Source organism: Lynx rufus, unplaced genomic scaffold (assembly GCF_022079265.1).
Source record: "Lynx rufus isolate CCGP_SWC_20201006 ecotype Redwood Valley unplaced genomic scaffold, mLynRuf1.p SCAF_14, whole genome shotgun sequence".
Lineage (NCBI taxonomy): Eukaryota > Metazoa > Chordata > Mammalia > Carnivora > Felidae > Lynx > Lynx rufus.
Window position 1 is genome coordinate 45,994,018 of NW_025814828.1, and position 18,444 is coordinate 46,012,461.

Genomic DNA, 18,444 nt, shown 5'->3' on the forward strand with positions numbered 1-18,444 from the left:
CTATGTACAAGATGATTTACAAGGAGGTCTATGGCACTTTCTGGCTGGTTAGATGACACAGGCTTTGGTGGGGTTTTGTTTCTGGTGATGGAACGGGTTGGAGGGCTCTCTTGCCAAGGCAAAGACTTCAGCCAGGGGCTGCGTGTCAGCCTAAGGGCAGTAGGGGGCGGGAGAAGCTTGATTCTAGGGCTCGCGTTGCCCTTCACGTGACGCGTCCCTCTCTCCGCGTCTCGGGCCCTGCTTCCGGCCTGGGCGTCACCCGGAAGTGGGGGGGAGTAAGGAAGGGAAGGGTAAAGGCCGCAGGCCCGGGAGGCTAAGGGTGGAGGAACAGAATCCGAGTGAGTGCTGCTGCCGCCGCCGCCCCCGCTGCCGCCGCCGCGCTCCCCTCTCCTCCTCCCCCTGCCCCTCCCTCCGGACGCCGCCACTATTGCTTCTTCTCCGGGTGTGTTAGATTGGAGCCTGCGCGTGCATTTGTCGCTGCCGCGGGCTGCGTAGCTCCCGACGTTTAACCATAGGAAAAAATAAACCAGGTAAGTCCTATACCGGCTTCCCGTCGTTCCTTTCTACTGGAGAGGTGTTCTGTACTGTCAGTCTGTACTACCGAGTGTACCGAGGGTCATTTTAATCTGGGGGCAATCCCCAAACGCTCACTTCTTCACAACTCAGGTATTTACCTCGCTCATGTTTTACCCCTCCTAATAGGGCATAATGGAGGGGAGATTGGGTACTGACCCGTGTCATTTTCCTTGTACCCTCCTGGGAAAGTGTTCTGATCATCCAATGGCCTGTGTTACCTAATTAATTAAAGATATGAGAAGGTCTGTGCCTGTATGGAAGTCACATGTACTGATGACCATAATTAATGAAATAAAGTGAAAAATTATTTTGCTTCTTGTCTCGCTCTGGGAGCATAAGCTAAACTGAGAAGGCTCTTGTTTTCATTTCATTTTGTTCATTCGGCCTGCTTCCCAGTAAAGTTATTCTCCATACTTGTCACACCCTTGTGGTACCTTTATCTTTGACACTTTTTGTTGTAGACGTTGAGGCTATCCTAAGCACCAACAACTCTTTCATTGCTTCACAAGTTCGTATTTTAGCATCTGATCTTTGTCTTAGAGTCTTTTCATCTACAGTAATACGGTTTTGTATTGAGTCTTAATGTGTGAAGGACATCGAATTGGGTGATATCGAGGTGTGGGGGTGGTATGGAGTATAGGCAAGAAATAGGACAGAGTCCCTGGCCTCAAGTGAGTTTGCAGTCAAGTTAGTTGAGTTCAGTTATGAAGTCAGTGGGTTCTAGCAGCCCCACTGATTGAATAACTAGACTGCTTATCTCATCCTCTTTTTAAAAATCTTTTTAAAATCTCATCCTTTTAAAAGGATATTTTGAACTGAGATTTTATTTATTTTTAAAACGTTCTTGTGTTTACATTCATGACATGAGAGGGTTTTTTGGTACTAGAGGGTCTCACAATGTATAGGAAAGACAGGTACATCCTTTTAATTTCATCTCAGTAACATTGTACGTTAGAACGAGAAAGTGTTATGAGAATGCAGGGAAGGGAGCATTTGAGATGGGCCTTGAAATTGGGTAGGACTTAACTTTGCAGGAATGGAAGTAGGGGAGGGCAGCCCAGGTAGAAGAAAAAATACGAGCCGAGGCTTAGGGGGCTGGAAAGATGCAGGACATCCAACAACACACTGTACATCAACATCCCTATTTCTAACACAGCCACATCCTCTAAGATATTGCTGTTAAAGGAAAAAATATATAGGCTCCAAAACTGGTAAGCTGACAACCATATCCAGCTACCCTCCAGCCAACAAAAAAGCTTATATATAGAAAAAATACATGAAATGACAAAAGCAGCATGAATGTATGAGATTTCAGTCAGATGTAAACTCAAATTTAAGAGAAAAAATAAAGTTTGCTATATATTTTCATTTAAGCTTTAATTTTTTTAAGCTTTAATTTTAAATTTGGTTAACATATGGTATTATATTAGTTTCAGGTGTACAATATAGTGATTCAACACTTCCATACATTATCCAGTGCGCATCACAAGTGCACTCCTTAATCCCCATCACCTATTTAACCTATCCCCCCACCCACCCACCTCCCTTCTAGTAACCATTAATGTGTTCCCTATAGTTAAGTCTGTTTCTTGGGGTGCCTGGGTGGCTCAGGTAATTAAGCTCCCAGGTAATGATCTCACAGCTCATGAGTTTGAGCCCCACATTAGGCTCCGCACTGACAGTGAGGAGCCAGCGCTATTCTTTCGCCCTCTGTCTTTCTCTGCCCTTCCTCCTCTCACTCTCTCTCTCTGTCTCTTAAAATAAACTTAAAAAAGAAGAAAAAGTCTGTTTCTTGATTTGTCTCTCTCATTTTTTTCCTCTTAAAGTTTGTTGTATTTTAATTATGATTGACTGTTATAACTTAAATGTAATTTGAAATCAATTTTTACATTTCTGGGAATGAATAACATCGGTGTCTGAAGCCAGAAGTTGTTCCAGGATTTCCCCAATGAATTTCTGCATTTCTTTTTCTCCAAATTGATTTCTCGCCTGGTCTTCTTAATATGACAGAAACTATTCTTTTCCAGTCATAGTCTTAGAAAGATCTTGATTCTTGGCCTCCAGGTAGGGTTAGATTAAACACTAATCTCCCCAAAGGATAGAGACATCTCTGGTCTCTAATGCAGAAGGTTGTTTTTCTTTGAAAAGATGCATGCAGAAATAGTAAAATTTATTTGAAAAGGAAAGGGAGTGATGAGCAAAAATCAACTAACATATACAATCTTTACTTCTGTGAGGGTGCTAAGGCAACACATTTCTTTATAAATTCCTCATTATAACTTCTTTTATCTATATGTTTAAAAATACTTGGCAAACTTTAATCAAGACTTTTTTTAGTTTATTTATTTATTTATTTTGAGAGAGAGAGAGCACGAGGGGCAGAGAGAGAAGGAGAGAGAGAATCCCAAGCACGCTCCCCACCATCAGCGTGGAGCCCCATTCGGGGCTCAAACTCAGGAACCATAAGACTGTGACCTGAGCCAAAACCAAGAGATGCTTAGCCAACTGAGCCACCCAGGTGCTCCTTTAATCAAGACTTTTGACACATCCCAATGCGTGAAGATAATTTTCATTTGCCAGTTGGGAACCTAAATTGTGAGGAGAGATTTATCTGAGGTGATACAGACACTGGCACAGCTGAGAATAATATTTGGGAGTTTTATCTTAAAATTTCTTCTACTCATCTTTGTGAAAGGTTTTACAGAGTTTTGTTTTTGAACTGTGGTCTTGCTTAGGACATAAAAATGTGGGTGGAGCAGGGAGGTGGGCAGGAGAGACAGGCCACAGGCCTGTTTTGGTTCAATTTACCATCTCAACAATCATGTTTTTCACTTATAACTCTCAAGTCTTCAGGTAGATTTAATATGATATAACTTGCTTATTTGCTGAGGTGGTATGACAGGAAAAGTATCATGATACTTTTAGAATGTGTTTCATTAAAGTGAAAGGGTAGAAAATTTCTGGTTTCATAAATATGTTCCTAGTTTCTCCAGCACTGTTAGAAAATTGAAGTGATTTTCTTATCTTTGTGGAATTAAATGTGTGGGATACTGGTAGATTACATTAGTTTTCACAAATATTTCTTTCCTTGGAGGAAATGAGGATAAAATATCCCCCATTCTGAGCCACTTAGTTGTACTTTGTCCCATGTTTTCTGTCCACATTTAGAATTACACAGCTATTTTTTTAAACCTATTTTTACTTTATGATTTTCTCGTGTAGAAGTCCAGTTTTTCAGACCTATACTCAGGAGCACATTTTTATAATTTACTAGTTGAATAAACAGGTTATTTCACATCTTAGGGAAATTGTTTTAACCTGGCCATTTACCTTATTTGATTTTGTTTGTAAAAAGTTTAAGTGTTTTGTTTTATGCTGACATAATTGTTGCTGATCCTGTTTGTGCATTTGATGTCTCAGCCAAAGATTGTGAGGGAATAATATTGGAATTACTTCCCTCCTCTACTCTGACCTGAGAGTTTGCAGCGCATTGTATATTCTTGGAATTGTGAAGAAAATGGTTTCTGCTCTCTTGAGTGTTCACCTGAAGCATGGTACCTGCCGTTCAGGAGAGGAGAGCATTAAGAGGGCTTCTGTTAAGACCTGAAAAACTGTTAACAGAGATAGAAGAACAGAAAAGAATTCCAGAGTGGAGAGCCCTTTAAAGGAAATTCCCAGGACTGTTTCTTAAATATTTATTTGTTTACTTATTTATTTATTTAATAGAGAGAGAGAAAGCATGCATGTGTGGGGGAAGGGTAGAGAGGAAGAGAGGGAATCTTAAGCAGGCTCCATGCTTGGGATGGAGCCTGACCCTGAGATTTTGACCAGGGCTGAAAACAGGAGTCAGAAGCTCAGTGGACTGAGCCACCCAGGGGCCCATTTCAGGACTATTTAGGATAAATTTGTAGCTGACTTCTAGTGTTGTGAGGATACTTAAGAATTGATCCTTGAACTAACAAAAGTTTACAAAGAGCTTGGTTGTTAAGGAGTTCCAAGTGTAACTCCTTAGTTGATCCTTATACTTACAATGGTAAGAAAAAACAAAGGTATCTAATTTTTTGGTGATAATAAAATTATTTGTTCTAAGAATTCTAATTGAATTATTAAATCAATCAATAATAATGCTATTAATATAAAGTATATTGTATTGATTATTAATAAATACATTATTATTTTGGAGTGGGGAGAGAGAGAGAGCCGGCTAGGGGCAGAGTGAGAGGGGGAGGGAGAGGGAGAGTGAGAGGGAGAGGGAGAGAGAGAGAGAGAGAGAGAGAAAAAATCTTAAGTAGGCTCCGCACCGGGTGTGGACATGGGGCTTGATCTCAGGACTGTGAGATCATGAGCTGAGCCGAAATCAAGAATTGGTTGCTCAACTGACTGAGCCACCCAAGTGCCCAATATATTATATTTTTAATTAATTAATTAATTATTTAGAACGTGTGCTGGAGCAGGGGAAGAGCAGAGAGAAAGGGAGAGAGAAAATCTCAAGCAGGCTCCACACTGAGTGCAGAGCCTGACACAGGGCTTGATCTCACAAACCTGTGAGATAATGACCTGAGCTGAAATCAAGATTCAGATGCTCAACCAACTGAGCCACTTAGGTGCTTCCAATATATTATATATTTTTTTTTCTCTTTTTTAAAAAAAAAATTTTTTTTTAACGTTTATTTATTTTTGAGACAGAGAGAGACAGAGCATGAACGGGGGAGGGTCAGACAGAGAGAGGGAGACACAGAATCCGAAACAGGCTCCAGGCTCTGAGCTGTCAGCACAGAGCCTGACGCGGGGCTCGAACTCACGGACCGCGAGATCATGACCTGAGCCGAAGTCAGACGTCCAACCGACTGAGCCACCCAGGCGCCCCTATATTATATTTTTAAAACACTACTATTAATATTAAATCATTTGCATAGAACCAGTTTCATTTTGGCCAATAAATGTTTTCTCTTATTTTACTCTGCCATTTCACTGTTAATTCTGATTATCAATTTTTAGTTCAGACTTACAGCCACAGTATCTTGGTATTAATTTCTGATCACACCTGTAAGTGTGTTTTTGGGTATTAGCAATCAAATTGGTGTCGTGTCTTCAAGTATTGTCCATCTAAAGTGAAGCGTTTTATCTGGCTCCTCTGTTTCTAGCGAGGTGATAGCAGAATGAATTTTAGTCATAAAAACCTTTGTAGTCTTCAGATAGTTATAAAGCCTTAAATTCATTGTATGATGATAGAAAAAATAATTTATGTAGTGCAGTATATTACTTGACCTTTGAGTGTTAGGGTATGATTAGGGTTGCATAAGAGTGTGTCCACTGTGTTTTTTACAAAAATAACTCACAGATGCCTGTTTCTTAACTTTAGGGGCAGTGGTAAATCATGGGATCTTGAATCTTTTCCTTTTTATTATTTTTTGGGGAGCATGTAAATGAAGGAGACTAGAATTGATCTTTCATCTAGTGTGAAAAAATGTGCAGTTTGGTAGGAGTTAACATGTTCTTTCATAGGGCCAGATTTTATTTCTAGAGCTAGTAAGTGGCTAAGCTAAGATTTAAAGCCAGACAGTCTGGTTTTAGAACCTGTGGTCTTCTCTCTCTCTCTCTCTCTCTTTTTTTTTTTTATAAAGTCACTTTATTTTTTATTTTTTAGAGAGAGTGCATGAGTTGTGGAGAGAGGCAGAGAGGGAGAGGGAGAGAGAGAAAGAGAATATCTCAAGCAGGTTCCATGCCCAGTGTGGAGCCCAACATGGGCTCAATCCCATGAATTTAGGATCATGGGATGCTCAACTGACTGAGTCATCCAGGTGCCCCTAGAATCCATGTTCTTACCTTACATAAAAGAACTGTATTTTTTTAATGTTTATTTATTTTTGAGATAGAGAAAGAGAGACAGAGTATGAGTGGGAAAGGGGCAGAGAGAGAGGGAGACACAGCATCCAAAGCAGGCTCCAGGCTCTGAGCTGTGAGCACAGAGCCTGATGTGGGGCTTGAACTCGTGAACCACAAGATCATGACCTGAGCTGAAGTCAAATGCCAAACTGACTGAGCCACTCAGGCTCCCCAAAGAACCGTTTTTTTTTTTAAAGTACATAGACATTTGAGCAAAATTAGCTCTATTGCAGTTAAGTTCCTTGTTTGTCCTAAAGGGAGAAATACTCATTTATCTTCTTTGAAAGTATGAATGAGCAAATAGATTTGATGACGAAAAATTAAAGTATTGGTAACTCAAAATTTCCTTGATACTTTCAAACTAAATTCAAAAGTAAGGAGTCATAGTTTTATTTTTAGCTAATTACATTAATTAAAGATATGCTAAAAGACTTAATGTTTAAAGTGATGTTGGTCTTATTTGTATTTTCTAAGTCCCTCAGGAAGAGAAAAGAAATGGTCATGTGTCTATTTTTATCTTTTTTTTAAGGAAAAATGTTTATTTAAAAAAAGAAAAACTGTTTTATTCAGTACATGTATTTCAGACATTAGGTAAATACAAAAATGATATAACAGTACCTACCTCAGAGGATTGTTGATGAGTTAATACATGTGAAGCTCTAAGAGCAGTGCCTGTCAGGTAGTAAACACACAGTAAAGTTTAGTTACCATTATTCTTTTAAAAACTATTTACTGTAGGGGCGCCAGGGTGGCTCAGTTGGTTAAGCGTCTGACTTTGGCTCAGTTCATGATCTCTTGATTTGAGGGTTCAAGCCCTGTGTCGGGCTCTGTGCTGACAGCTCAGAGCCTGGAGCCTGCTTCAGATTCTGTGTCTCCCTCTCTCTCTGCCCCTCCCCTGCTCACCTCTGTCTCTCTCTCAAAAATAAAATTAAAAAAATTAAAAATTATTAAAAATGTTTTAATGTTAGCAACCTATATAATAAAATTATAAATTCTAGTTTTGCAGTACTATAAATTGAGTGGATGTAGGAGGAATATACTAATGAATCAGTACCTGCAAGCAATAATTAGTTTCTAATGCATTAAAAAAATTGTTTTTAATGTTTATTCACTTTTGAGAGAGAGAGAGAGAGAGAGAGAGAGAGAGAGAGAACACGAGCTGGGGAGGGGCAGAGAGAGAGGGAGACACAGAATCTGAAGCAGGCTCCAGGCTCTGATCTGTCAGCACAGATCCCGACGCGGGGCTCTAACCCACAAATTGCGAGATCATGACCTGAGCTGAAGTCAGACGCTTAACTGACTAAGCCACCCAGGTGCTGCAGCAATAATTAGTTTCTAAATTCCACCACAGAAAATGGAAAACTCAGATTGGGAGGGCACAGTAGCCTACATTACACCTACAGTATGCTAACATCACATCTTGAAACTCATTATCACAGATAGCAAGTCAAGTCACCCTGATGTACTTAATCTTTCTGCTTCTCCACCGAGAAAACTCATGGCATTCTGCTTACATAATTAGTGAGTTACAGACTCTGGGTCACTGAGCTTTTCTGGATTATTTCTTTAATTGTGAAATGCTGAATCATACTTCTGAATGATTTCTGAAAAAGTAGGCAGAGGAAAAAAAAGACTTTGTGCATTTCTGACCTACTCTTCAAAATAGTTGCATTCTTACAAAGTTGTATGTAAGTTGAGCTGTTACAAGTTATGTCAGCACTCCAACTAAATGTTTATTGTGTGCTTGTTACGAATGTAGTATTTATGTGGGTTCTGTGAGATATGCAAAGAAGCATAAGGCATATGCTCCATTGTCTAATCAGAAATAAATCTAAAACCAAGCAATTACAGAGAAATTAAGTACTAAACTATGATGCTGATTCCAAGGGTATTCAGAACTCAAAAAGAAAGTGGGTATGAGTATTTGACATGTTTTTCATGGAGGAGGTAGGACTTGAGTTCATTTACTAACTCGGCAATTATTTGAGTAGCTAATGTACAAGTTACTGGGGATATGATTGTGAATACAACAGATCTGGTCCTGCTTTTCTGGAGTTTACAGATGAGTGAGGTGATTTAAATATGTGGAAGAGAGCATTCCAGATGAGGGGACCAGTCTAAACAATATAGTAGAAAGAAATGGCAAGCATGGATTATATCTGGCAGTGAGGGCACTTGCCTGATTGTAGTAGAGATTATATATGTTAGGGAATGTTAGGGAAGAGTATTGAAAGTGATAGATGAGGGCCATCGTTTGAATGCTCTGAACAACAATTTAAGTCTATGGAAAGTGGGGTGGGAACAGTCTTGTGGGACTAAGCCCTTAACTTGGAATCTGACCCTATCTCCAGATAGACAGTATCAGAATTGAGTTAAACTGTAGGACACCCAGCTGGTGTCACACAGAATTGCTTGTTGGAGGAAAACTGCCACACATCTGGTGTCAGAAGTGTTATGACTATAGTAGTACTATGAGACTAAAGGAGAAACCTGAGAAAGAAGACTGGGTTTTTCTAATACAGCCATCTTTTGAACGCTTTGAACAGTATTTAATCTGTGGTAAATTCCTTGGATATGGTGTTTTGGAGAGGGATAGGAGCATGGGCTTTGGAGCCTTAGGCCTTGATTTGGTCCCATTTCCATTCTAATTTGTTTCCTAAGTTTATAATTTTGTGTTAAGTTTTCTTAGTGAGCAATAAAATGGTATTTTCACAGAGGAGCTGGGATCAGTTACCCTAGTAGCACCAAGTAACACTAGAGAGCAATGTCTACATGAAGTGCCGGTGGGAAGTTTAAGAAGTTGGGAGAAGTAGAAGGAAGTTAGACAAGGAGAGAGAAATGCATTCTGTGATGGTTAGTAGAATGCCATTAGAAATGTCTTCAAGCAAAACAGAGTACATTTGCTTAGCCTTTGTTTTCAGTTGTATTTTATTAAGAATAGTGTGTTTCTTCTGTCCAAATATGAGACAATAACTGCAAGTTGTTTGACTCAGCCACTTGAGGGCTACCGGTGGTCATTTTAGATTCTTTTCTACATGTGAAGCATCTAGTCAGTGTCAGATTATCTTCTATATTTGAAGCATCTGACTAGACCATTGCGTCCTAGTTTTGTATTTTACCTAAACACAACTTGGTCAGAAGCTTGAAGTGGTAAGTTTTGTTTATAATCTGTGTTAGTATTCTCACAACTTGGCTTAAGGCATGAGTGGATTGCCAAATGAATGCCTGATATGACCTGCCTTTTTCCCTTGCTACCTTTGGATTTAATGTAAGTACCATCGTGTTCTTTTAAAAAAATTTTTTTTAAATGTTTTTATTTATTTTTGAGACAGAGAGAGACAGAGCATGAGCAGGGGAGGGGCAGAGAGAGAGGGAGACAGAATCCAAAGCAGGCTGCAGGCTCTGAGCTGTCAGCACAGAGCCTGACACGGGGCTCGAACTCACGGGCTGTGAGATCATGACCTGAGCTGAAGTCGGACGCTTAATCAACTGAGCCACCCAGGCGCCCCAATACCATCATGTTCTAATAAGGTTTAACAGTATTATTAAGGCACTTTCTAGAATTTTTTTCTGCCAAATGAGTAGAAATGATCACATAAGACCATCTTTGTTTCATCCCAATCCTTTATTGGGGTGATCTCCAGCCTTATTATGTGGAGGACCTTCTTTTTCTTTCTTTTTTTAAAGTAGGCTCTATACGTGGGGTTTGAACTCACAACCCCAAGGTCACGAGTCACATGCTGTACTGACTGAGACATCCAGGCACCCCCAGAGGACCTTATTTTAATCTAAGTCTTGAGATCAGGGCAGATATAGTCATTGTAGTTCCTGAGAAGTAGTTGCTGGCTGTACCTCTGTTCTCCCTTTCACTCTGGGAATGTTAGCTGGGACATGTGGCAGAAAGGGGATGTAGCAGAGAGGAGAAAATATTGGGAACCACCTTGGAGCTCCATGAAGCAAGATTTCTAGACTGACCAGTAGATCCTGATCTGCAGGTTGGAGACTTCTACTTTATCTAGGGCTATTGTCTTACACAACTCGAGAGGCAGCAGTCACATTGGTAGTCTATAAATATTATAAATACATACAAGTCTATAGATATTATGATGTGGAGTTGTGCAATATGTCCACCTTGAAAACTTGACAAACCACTTCTATTTCTAGCCCCTTTCTCTTAATATCTACAACATTTAGCAGCCATGGTAGTCCTAAGTTTATCACTTGAATCTCACTTCCCACCTTAAGGCTCTTCTGTAGTCCAACAAGTGAAATTTAGATCTTTGAGGATTTTAAGGACTTGCATCAGTTTTCTTACTCTATTTAAGTGTACTCATCAATAAAATGGTGATGATGCCTATCCTAACTCATAGGTTGTTATGAGTATCAAGTGAAATAATATACAAAAGCACTTTGTAGAGTGCTATACAAATGTAAGATAATATTCTTTCTTGGTGTCTTATAGTGGAAGGGGTACTGACTTTGAGACAGGAGTCTGGAATTTAAGTTCCAATTCTGCTATTAACAAACTGTGACTTTGGACAAATTACTTCGTGTTTCTGGGTGTTTGTTTCTTTATCTATGAAAGGACACTAATAATGCCACTCCTCTCTACCTAGAAACCCAAGAGTTGTTTTTTTTTTTCCTCACCCCATATTCAGTCAGTTACCAAGTCTTTTGTCTAGTTCTTTTTCTTCTTCTTTTTTTTTAATTTTTTTAAAAAATTTATTTATTTTTGAAACAGAGAGAGACAGAGCATGAACAGGGGAGGGGCAGAGAGAGAGGGAGACACAAAATCTGAAACAGGTTCCAGTCTCTGAGCTGTCAGCACAGAGCCCGACGCGGGGCTCGAACTCACAGACTGTGAGATCATGACCTGAGCCGAAGTTGGACGCTTAACCGACCGAGCCACCCAGGTGCCCCCCCCCTTTTTTTTTTTTAATTTTTTTTAACGTTTATTTATTTTTGAGACAGAGAGAGACAGAGCATGAACAGGGGAGGGGCAGAGAGAGAGGGAGACACAGAATCTGAAACAGCTTCTTCTTCTTTTTTTTAAAGTAAGCTCTGTGCCCATCATGGGGCTTGAACCTCACAACCCTGAAATCAAGAGTCACATGCTGTGCTGACTGAGCCTGCCAGGTGCCTCTGTTGTCTAGTTCTTGATATTTCTCAAAATTTCCCCTACCTCTCTATCTCCATTTAGTCCCTAATCATTTCCCTTCTGGGCTATAGCCTTTTTTATTTTTTTATTTTTATTTTTGAGAGAGAGAGAGAGGGCACAAGTGAGCAAGAGGCAGAGAGAGAGAGAGAGAGAGAGAGAGAGAGAAGCCAGGCTCACCCAAAGCGGGGCTTGAACTCACCCAATGCAGGACTCAAACTCACAAACTGTGAGATCATGACTGAGCCAAAGTCAGATGCTTAACCAACTAAGCCACCCAGGTGCCCTGCGCTATATAGCCTTTGTCAAAATTATGGTAAAATATACATCATATAATATTTACCAGTTTAACCACTGTAAGTGTACAATTCAGTACCTTTAAGTACATTCATAAAGTTGTGTAACTGTCAGCATTGTCCATTTCTGGAACTTTTTCACCATCCCATGCAGAGACTCTGAACCTGTTAAAGAAGAGCTTCTCACTCCCCCTTCCCCTACTCTGGATAACTTCTATTCTACTTTTTGTCACTATGAATTTGCTTATTCTAGGTACCTGTTATAAATGGAATAATTTATAAATAAATTTGCTTATTCTAGGTATCTGTTATAAATGGAATACAGTATTTGCCCTTTTTTATCTGGCCTATTTCCCTTAGCATAATGTCTTTCAAGTTCATTCTTGATATAGTATATGTAATAATTTAATCCCTTTTAATGGCTGGATAATATTCCATTGTTCGACGGTAGGCTTTTAACTGGTCTTCTGACTCTAGTCTTGCCCCTTTCAAATTTATCCTTCATGATATGATCTTACTTAACCTTTCCAACTTCTTTGTCTTTTCCACTCACACCATATTCCTAGTCATACCAAAAGCACTTCTTCAGATGTGCCATGCTATTTGACACCTTTGTAACTTTGCTCATGGCCCTTTTTTTCTGGAGTTTCTATGCATTTTTCTGGAGAACTCTTATTCAACCTTCAAGACCCAGCTCTCTTAACAATAGTAGGTTGGTTAAATTATGGTCCATTCATATAATGGACTTCTATTCAGCCTTTTAAAATTATGGCATATATTAATGATTAAAAGCACAGACTTTGGATCAGGCTTATTGTGTTCAAATTTCAATTATGTCACTTACTAGCTATGTGACCTTGGGAAAGTTCCTTAACCTCTCTGAGTCTCAATTTCATCATCTATAAAGTAGATATAATATTGTACCTTTCCCCTTGGGTTGTGAAGATTAAAATATTAAAAAATATTAGGTATTATTACATATTAATATTTACAAAGTTTTTCATTATAAGTATTGAATGAGAAGCATGTCACAGGGCACCTGGGTGGCTCAGTCAGTTAAGCATCGGGCTTTAGCTCAGGTCATGATCTCACAGTTTGTGAGTTTGAGCCCTGCATTGGGCTCTCTGCTGTCAGCATGGAGCCTGCTTCAGATCCTCTCCCTCTTTCTCTGTCCCTACCGCATTCTGTCTCTCTCAAAAATGAATAAACATTTAAAAAAAGCATGTCATAAAACAAGATACTTAATTTTTATTAAAAATGTGTGTGTTTAGGGGTGTCTGACATTTTATTTTCTTTTGTCTTTTTATATTGCTCATGCTCTACTCACTTTTTATTAACCTGGCTTATAATTATGATATGAAGCTTTTCAGGTTAATCCATCCATTTCCATCAAACTCATTTTTGTGTGTGCATGTTGAGGAGACTGATTTATAATTATCTGGCCATATATGATTTATTTTACACCAAACTATGGCAGTATCATCTTTGAACATAGATACTTACACTTTTCCTAATTTGATCTATTTCCCTTTCTCTCTGATATGTCCAACTTTAATTTCCTACATTCATAGCCATACCTTTTTCAAAGGGAGATGTTGTCAGAATTCGTTTTTAGCTGAAAGATACTAGTAATTTTAGTCTTTATCTGACTCATTTCTCTGTGTGTGTGTTTGTGCACATTAATCCTTCATCAAAAGTAGGAAAAAAGGCACACAAGACAAGAGAAGAGGCTTTTTGATAATTTATTTCAAAGACCAAGAGAATATACTAAGCCAAAATTTAGAATTTATTTATAGCTTGACTCCCTACAGCTTTCTCAGAATTAAAAAGTTAAACCTCTTTAAAGCAAACTAATTGAAAGGAAGCATCCACTTTGTGAAAATTGCATGTCTGAAATTGGGAGGGAAGCTCCCTTTTAGGTAAAGTACATTTTTTACTTTACCAAAAGCAACTTTCTAATGATTTCAGCCTATTTGGAGTCTTAATTTTGTAAGATGACAAAGTTCATCCTAGTGCTTTCTGAGAAAGCACAGAACCCAGAACTGAGGCTGAACTGAATTCTGAAAAAAAAAAAATCTTCCTGCAGGGGCGCTTGGGTGGCTCAGTTGGTTGAGTGGCCGACTTCATCTCAGGTCATGATCTCGTGGTTTGTGGGTTCAAGCCCCATGTTGGGCTCTCTGCTGGCCAATCAGAGCCTGGAGCCTGCTTTGGATTCTGTGTCTCTCTCTGCCCCTCCCCCACTTATGCTTGGTCTCTCACAAATAAACAAACATTAAAAAAATCTTCCTGCAGATCATAATGAATTTGTACTTTAAAGATTAAAATTTTTTTTAATGTTTATTAATTTTTTGAGAGAGAGACAGAGCATGAGCTGGGGAGGAGCAGGCAGAGAGAGAGACACAGAATCCACGGCAGACTCCAGGCTCCGGGCTATCAGCACAGAGCCCGATGTGGGATCGAACTCATGAACCATGAGATCATGACCTGAGCTAAAGTTGGACGCTTAACAGACTGAGCCACCCAGGCACCATGATTTTCTTAATATTTGTTTGTTTATTTTTGAGAGAGAGCGAGCAAGCCGGGGAGGAGCAGAGAGAGAGGGAGAGAGAAATTCCAAGCTTTCAGCACAGAGCCCAACATGCGGCTCAAACCCATGAACTATGAGATCATGACCTGAGCTGAAACCATGAGTTGTATGCCTAACTGACTGAGCCACCCAGGTGCCCGCCTGTACTTTAAATTCTAAAAATAGTAAATCTTGTTGGCTATTTGTCTTTATTTCTGTTCAACAAATGTGCATTGAATTTAAATTAATATTTTTTTCCCAGCAAGTCAGTGGATTTGATATAGCCAATTCACTGCATTTGATATAGCCATCAGTATTAGGGCTTCCACTTGCTTGTGATAACAAAACACTTGAGGGGTGCTTGGCTGGCTCAGGATGGTGAGTTCAAGCCCCACATTGGGCATGGAGCCTATTTATAACACAAAAAACAAAGCACTTGAAACTTCCCAGTTAAAAACTCTAAAGGGTATGGAATGATATAGGGCTTCTCTGAATTCATTCTCATTCATTTGTATGAAAATACCTGGCTAAACAGTTGTCCTTGACAATTTGGAATTGCTAGTCCCTTTCTATTATATTTTATTTTTTAATGAGAGACAGAGTACAAGCGGTGGAGGGGCAGAAAGAGAGGGAGACACAGAATCCAAAGCAGGCTCCAGGCTCTGAGCTGTCAGCATAGAGCCTGATGCAGGGCTGGAATCCAGGGACCACGAGATCATGAACTGAGCCGAAGGTGGACGCTTAACTGACCAAGCCACCAAGGTGCCCCTCTAGTCCCTTTTTAAAAATTGAACTCCTTAGGGGTGCCTGAGTGGCTCAGTCTAGTAAGCATCTGGCTCTTGATTTTGGCTTAGGTTATGGGTTTGAGCCCCATATTCGGCTCTGTGCTGGCAGTGTGGAGCCTGGTTGGGATTCTCTCTCTCTGCCCCTCTCCTGCTTGTACACATGCACACTCTCTCAAAAATAAACTTAAAAAAAACCCTGAACTCCTCATACATTCCTAGTACATAATTTTTCATCCTTATCTGTTCTGATGGTGATTCAACTTTGAATAGGAGAGAATGTTTATTAGATTTTCACCTTCATTAATCAAAGTGTATAAAACAGGGCATTAAAGGAATTGAGGGGGTGGGTATGGTGGGAATGTAGATCTGGACTATATTTACAGAGTGTCTGCTTACTTCATGCTGAAAATTATTCTTTGGACCTTGGTTTGATAAAAAGAAAATTTATGAACAATATGGATGTTAGGAAAAGTCAAAGTATTCTGAAAAATAGATATGTATATTATTTTTAGGTTTTAGTCATAATGCATAAATATTTCATCTCTAAGAATTAAGACAAAATAGTTTTTCTACCAGTATTTAAACTGCTTTTTTTAAATATTGGAAAGATTGATTATATTCTTACTTGATAGGAAAGATACTTTTGCATAATCATCAAGATGGGTCACCAAGATATACCACATATACTGAGTATTACAATTTCCTCCAATACAAGTCAAATGCTAGTGTGCATGGGATTGGTGGTATAAACCTACCTGATACCTTTTTTGTTTCCTAAGCAGAATACAAGTACCTGACCTAATTATCTATGAAAGACCTGACACAAGTTCACTTGTTACTGTTGTTGAGGACAGGCATCACTTACCCCTATCACTGCTTCCATGGGGCAGAGAAATCTTTCCCAGAGCTGGAAATGTGAATAGGACATAGGTGTCCATTGGCATCTTGATTTCCTAATTGGAACTCACTATCCATTTCTCCATAAGAACCAGTACTAAAACAATATTAATATATAATCTAGCTTCATAATTGCCAAGAAACTTCTGAAGACCAATTTGTGGACCTAGCCATCATGTATAATGTTCTTTCTGTGAGAAAACATGATATATCTTCAAAATCAATTGAGAAACAATGGTTTAAGGAACCCAAATTTTTGTTGAAAATAGTTTTATTGAGGTATAATTTTACATACCATAAAATTCACCTGTTGTCTATATATATAGTTCAATTACATTTATACAGTTGTGCAATTATTACCATAATCCAGTATCAATGTCAATTTTTGTTTTCTCAGTCCATCTTTTCTGTATGGTAAAGGAGGACTTACTCTTTGAAAGGCCTCTTCACTGAAAATTAGAGGAGTTGCACTCTAAAATTACTTATAAAATTATATTCTAGTATAATGATCTGAATCAATCTCTTCAAGTTGACATATGCATCTTTCTGGCACAAAATGGATCTTAAAAGCAGCAGGAAAGTCCTTTGCTACCTTTAGTAGTAAAATTTTAAGGGTTGGGCAGGCATGATACAACCTAGATTCTGTTTGGTGTCCCATAGTAACATCATTATTCTTAGTCCTTTAGCAGGTAAAAAGGTTCCACAGAATAATGAGTACAGTCACAGTTCCAAGCAGTAATGTAGGTATTAAATGGAATGAAATGTGAGCAGTTCTCTTGTGCTCCTCAGTCCTGCTGGCAGTGAAATACCAAAGCTGGTGACTTTCCCCAATCCACCTAGGAAGCTGGCTACTACAGTCCAGAAGCTGGGGCCACCAATTCTCTGTGCAGCGCCCAGAGAAGGAACCTTTGGTGTATTTGCTTAGCTCTCTACAACAGAACCCTGCAGAGAAGCAAAGCAAGGACAGCTGGTGCCTCAGGCAGGCCAAGCCTAGCATTGTGGGAGCAAAGAACATGGCTTCATCAAGATGCAGGATCACCAGGAGAATCCTGCTTCCATTTCCCAGAACATCAGCCAGCTCCTGACTCTTCATTCATTCCCAGGAATTCCAAATCCAAAGGAAGCCCCATGCTAGGACTGCTGCCGCCAAACATAGAAAACCCACTAATGCCATGCTCTGTAAGTTGCACTCAAGGAACCTATTTTTTTAGGTTTATTTATTTATTTTGAGAAAGAACACACGTGTGTGTGTGGGCAGGGAAAGGGAAGAGAGAGAGGGAGAGAATCTCAAGCAGGTTCCATGCTGTCAGTGCAGAGCCTGACCACTGCTCGAACTCACAAACCATGAGGTCATGACCTCAGCTGAAATCAGGAGTCAGATGCTGGATGCTTAACCCACTGAGCCATCCAGGCGCCCTTCAAGGAACCCATTTTTAAATTGAAGGTATTCATTCAATGAATACTTATTGAGGGCCTGTCATATGTTTCAGAGAAATATGCTAGGCACTCAATAGATTTTCTTTTCTTGATAATGCACCGTTACTTACTTTGTCCAGGGTAGGATAACCAGTTGCAGTTACAACTTAGGGAGGAAACATTGCTGGAATGTGTGTATTTGTACCAGGTAGGGGACCAGGGGGAGGGGATTCTGTAGAACTTTGGGGGCTAGGATCGGAAGAATAGCTGCCCAGAAGGGGTAGGAGAAAAAAAAAAAAACATCTAGGAAATGGTAAGGAAGTGAGAGGAATGGAAAGAATTGGAAAGTTTAATGTTTGTTTCAGATTAAGGGGAGGAAGGGATACTGTTTGTGTGTCTTCTCAGGATGAGCAAGGATGGACATTCAGGGGAAAGAACACACTTTTTGGAGTCCAAGAGGTGTGAATTAGAATTAGACTCTACCCTTCATTAGCTTCTTGGCATTAGGCTAGGAAACTCTCATTATCTTTCTGAACTTCAATTTCATCTTCTCCAAAAGGAAGACAGTTTAATATGGTTATTAGGATTAAAATATTTAAAAATATCTGGCATATAATAGTAATTCAATAACTCTTAATTCCTTTTCCCTTTTATTCTCCTCCCCTTTACCCCATAATTCTACCTACTATCAGCATGATCTGCTAGTTTTTAAATCTTCATTTGAAAAAAAAAATCATAAAAGTAGTATATAGGGTTAAACATGGCTACCTGACCACACATGGTTAGCTCTTGTCCTTCTCAAACTCCACTAATATGACACTAAAGAAGTTTTGAAAGGCTTAAGCCTACAAGGACAGAGAGAACAGG

The 18,444-nt window shown here is 39.4% G+C and overlaps 1 protein-coding gene across 3 annotated transcripts in view; it reads left to right on the top strand.

Annotated features, from left to right (window-relative positions):
• The first annotated feature begins 325 nt into the window (after positions 1-325).
• The window catches only part of ATP7A (ATPase copper transporting alpha), a 194,296-nt gene continuing 176,177 nt past the window's right edge, over positions 326-18,444 (top strand). For all 3 annotated transcript variants that reach the window (XM_047076262.1, XM_047076260.1, XM_047076261.1), the window contains exon 1: positions 326-530. The gene's annotated coding sequence lies outside the window, so the exon portion shown is untranslated. The remainder of the gene's footprint in view (positions 531-18,444) is intronic.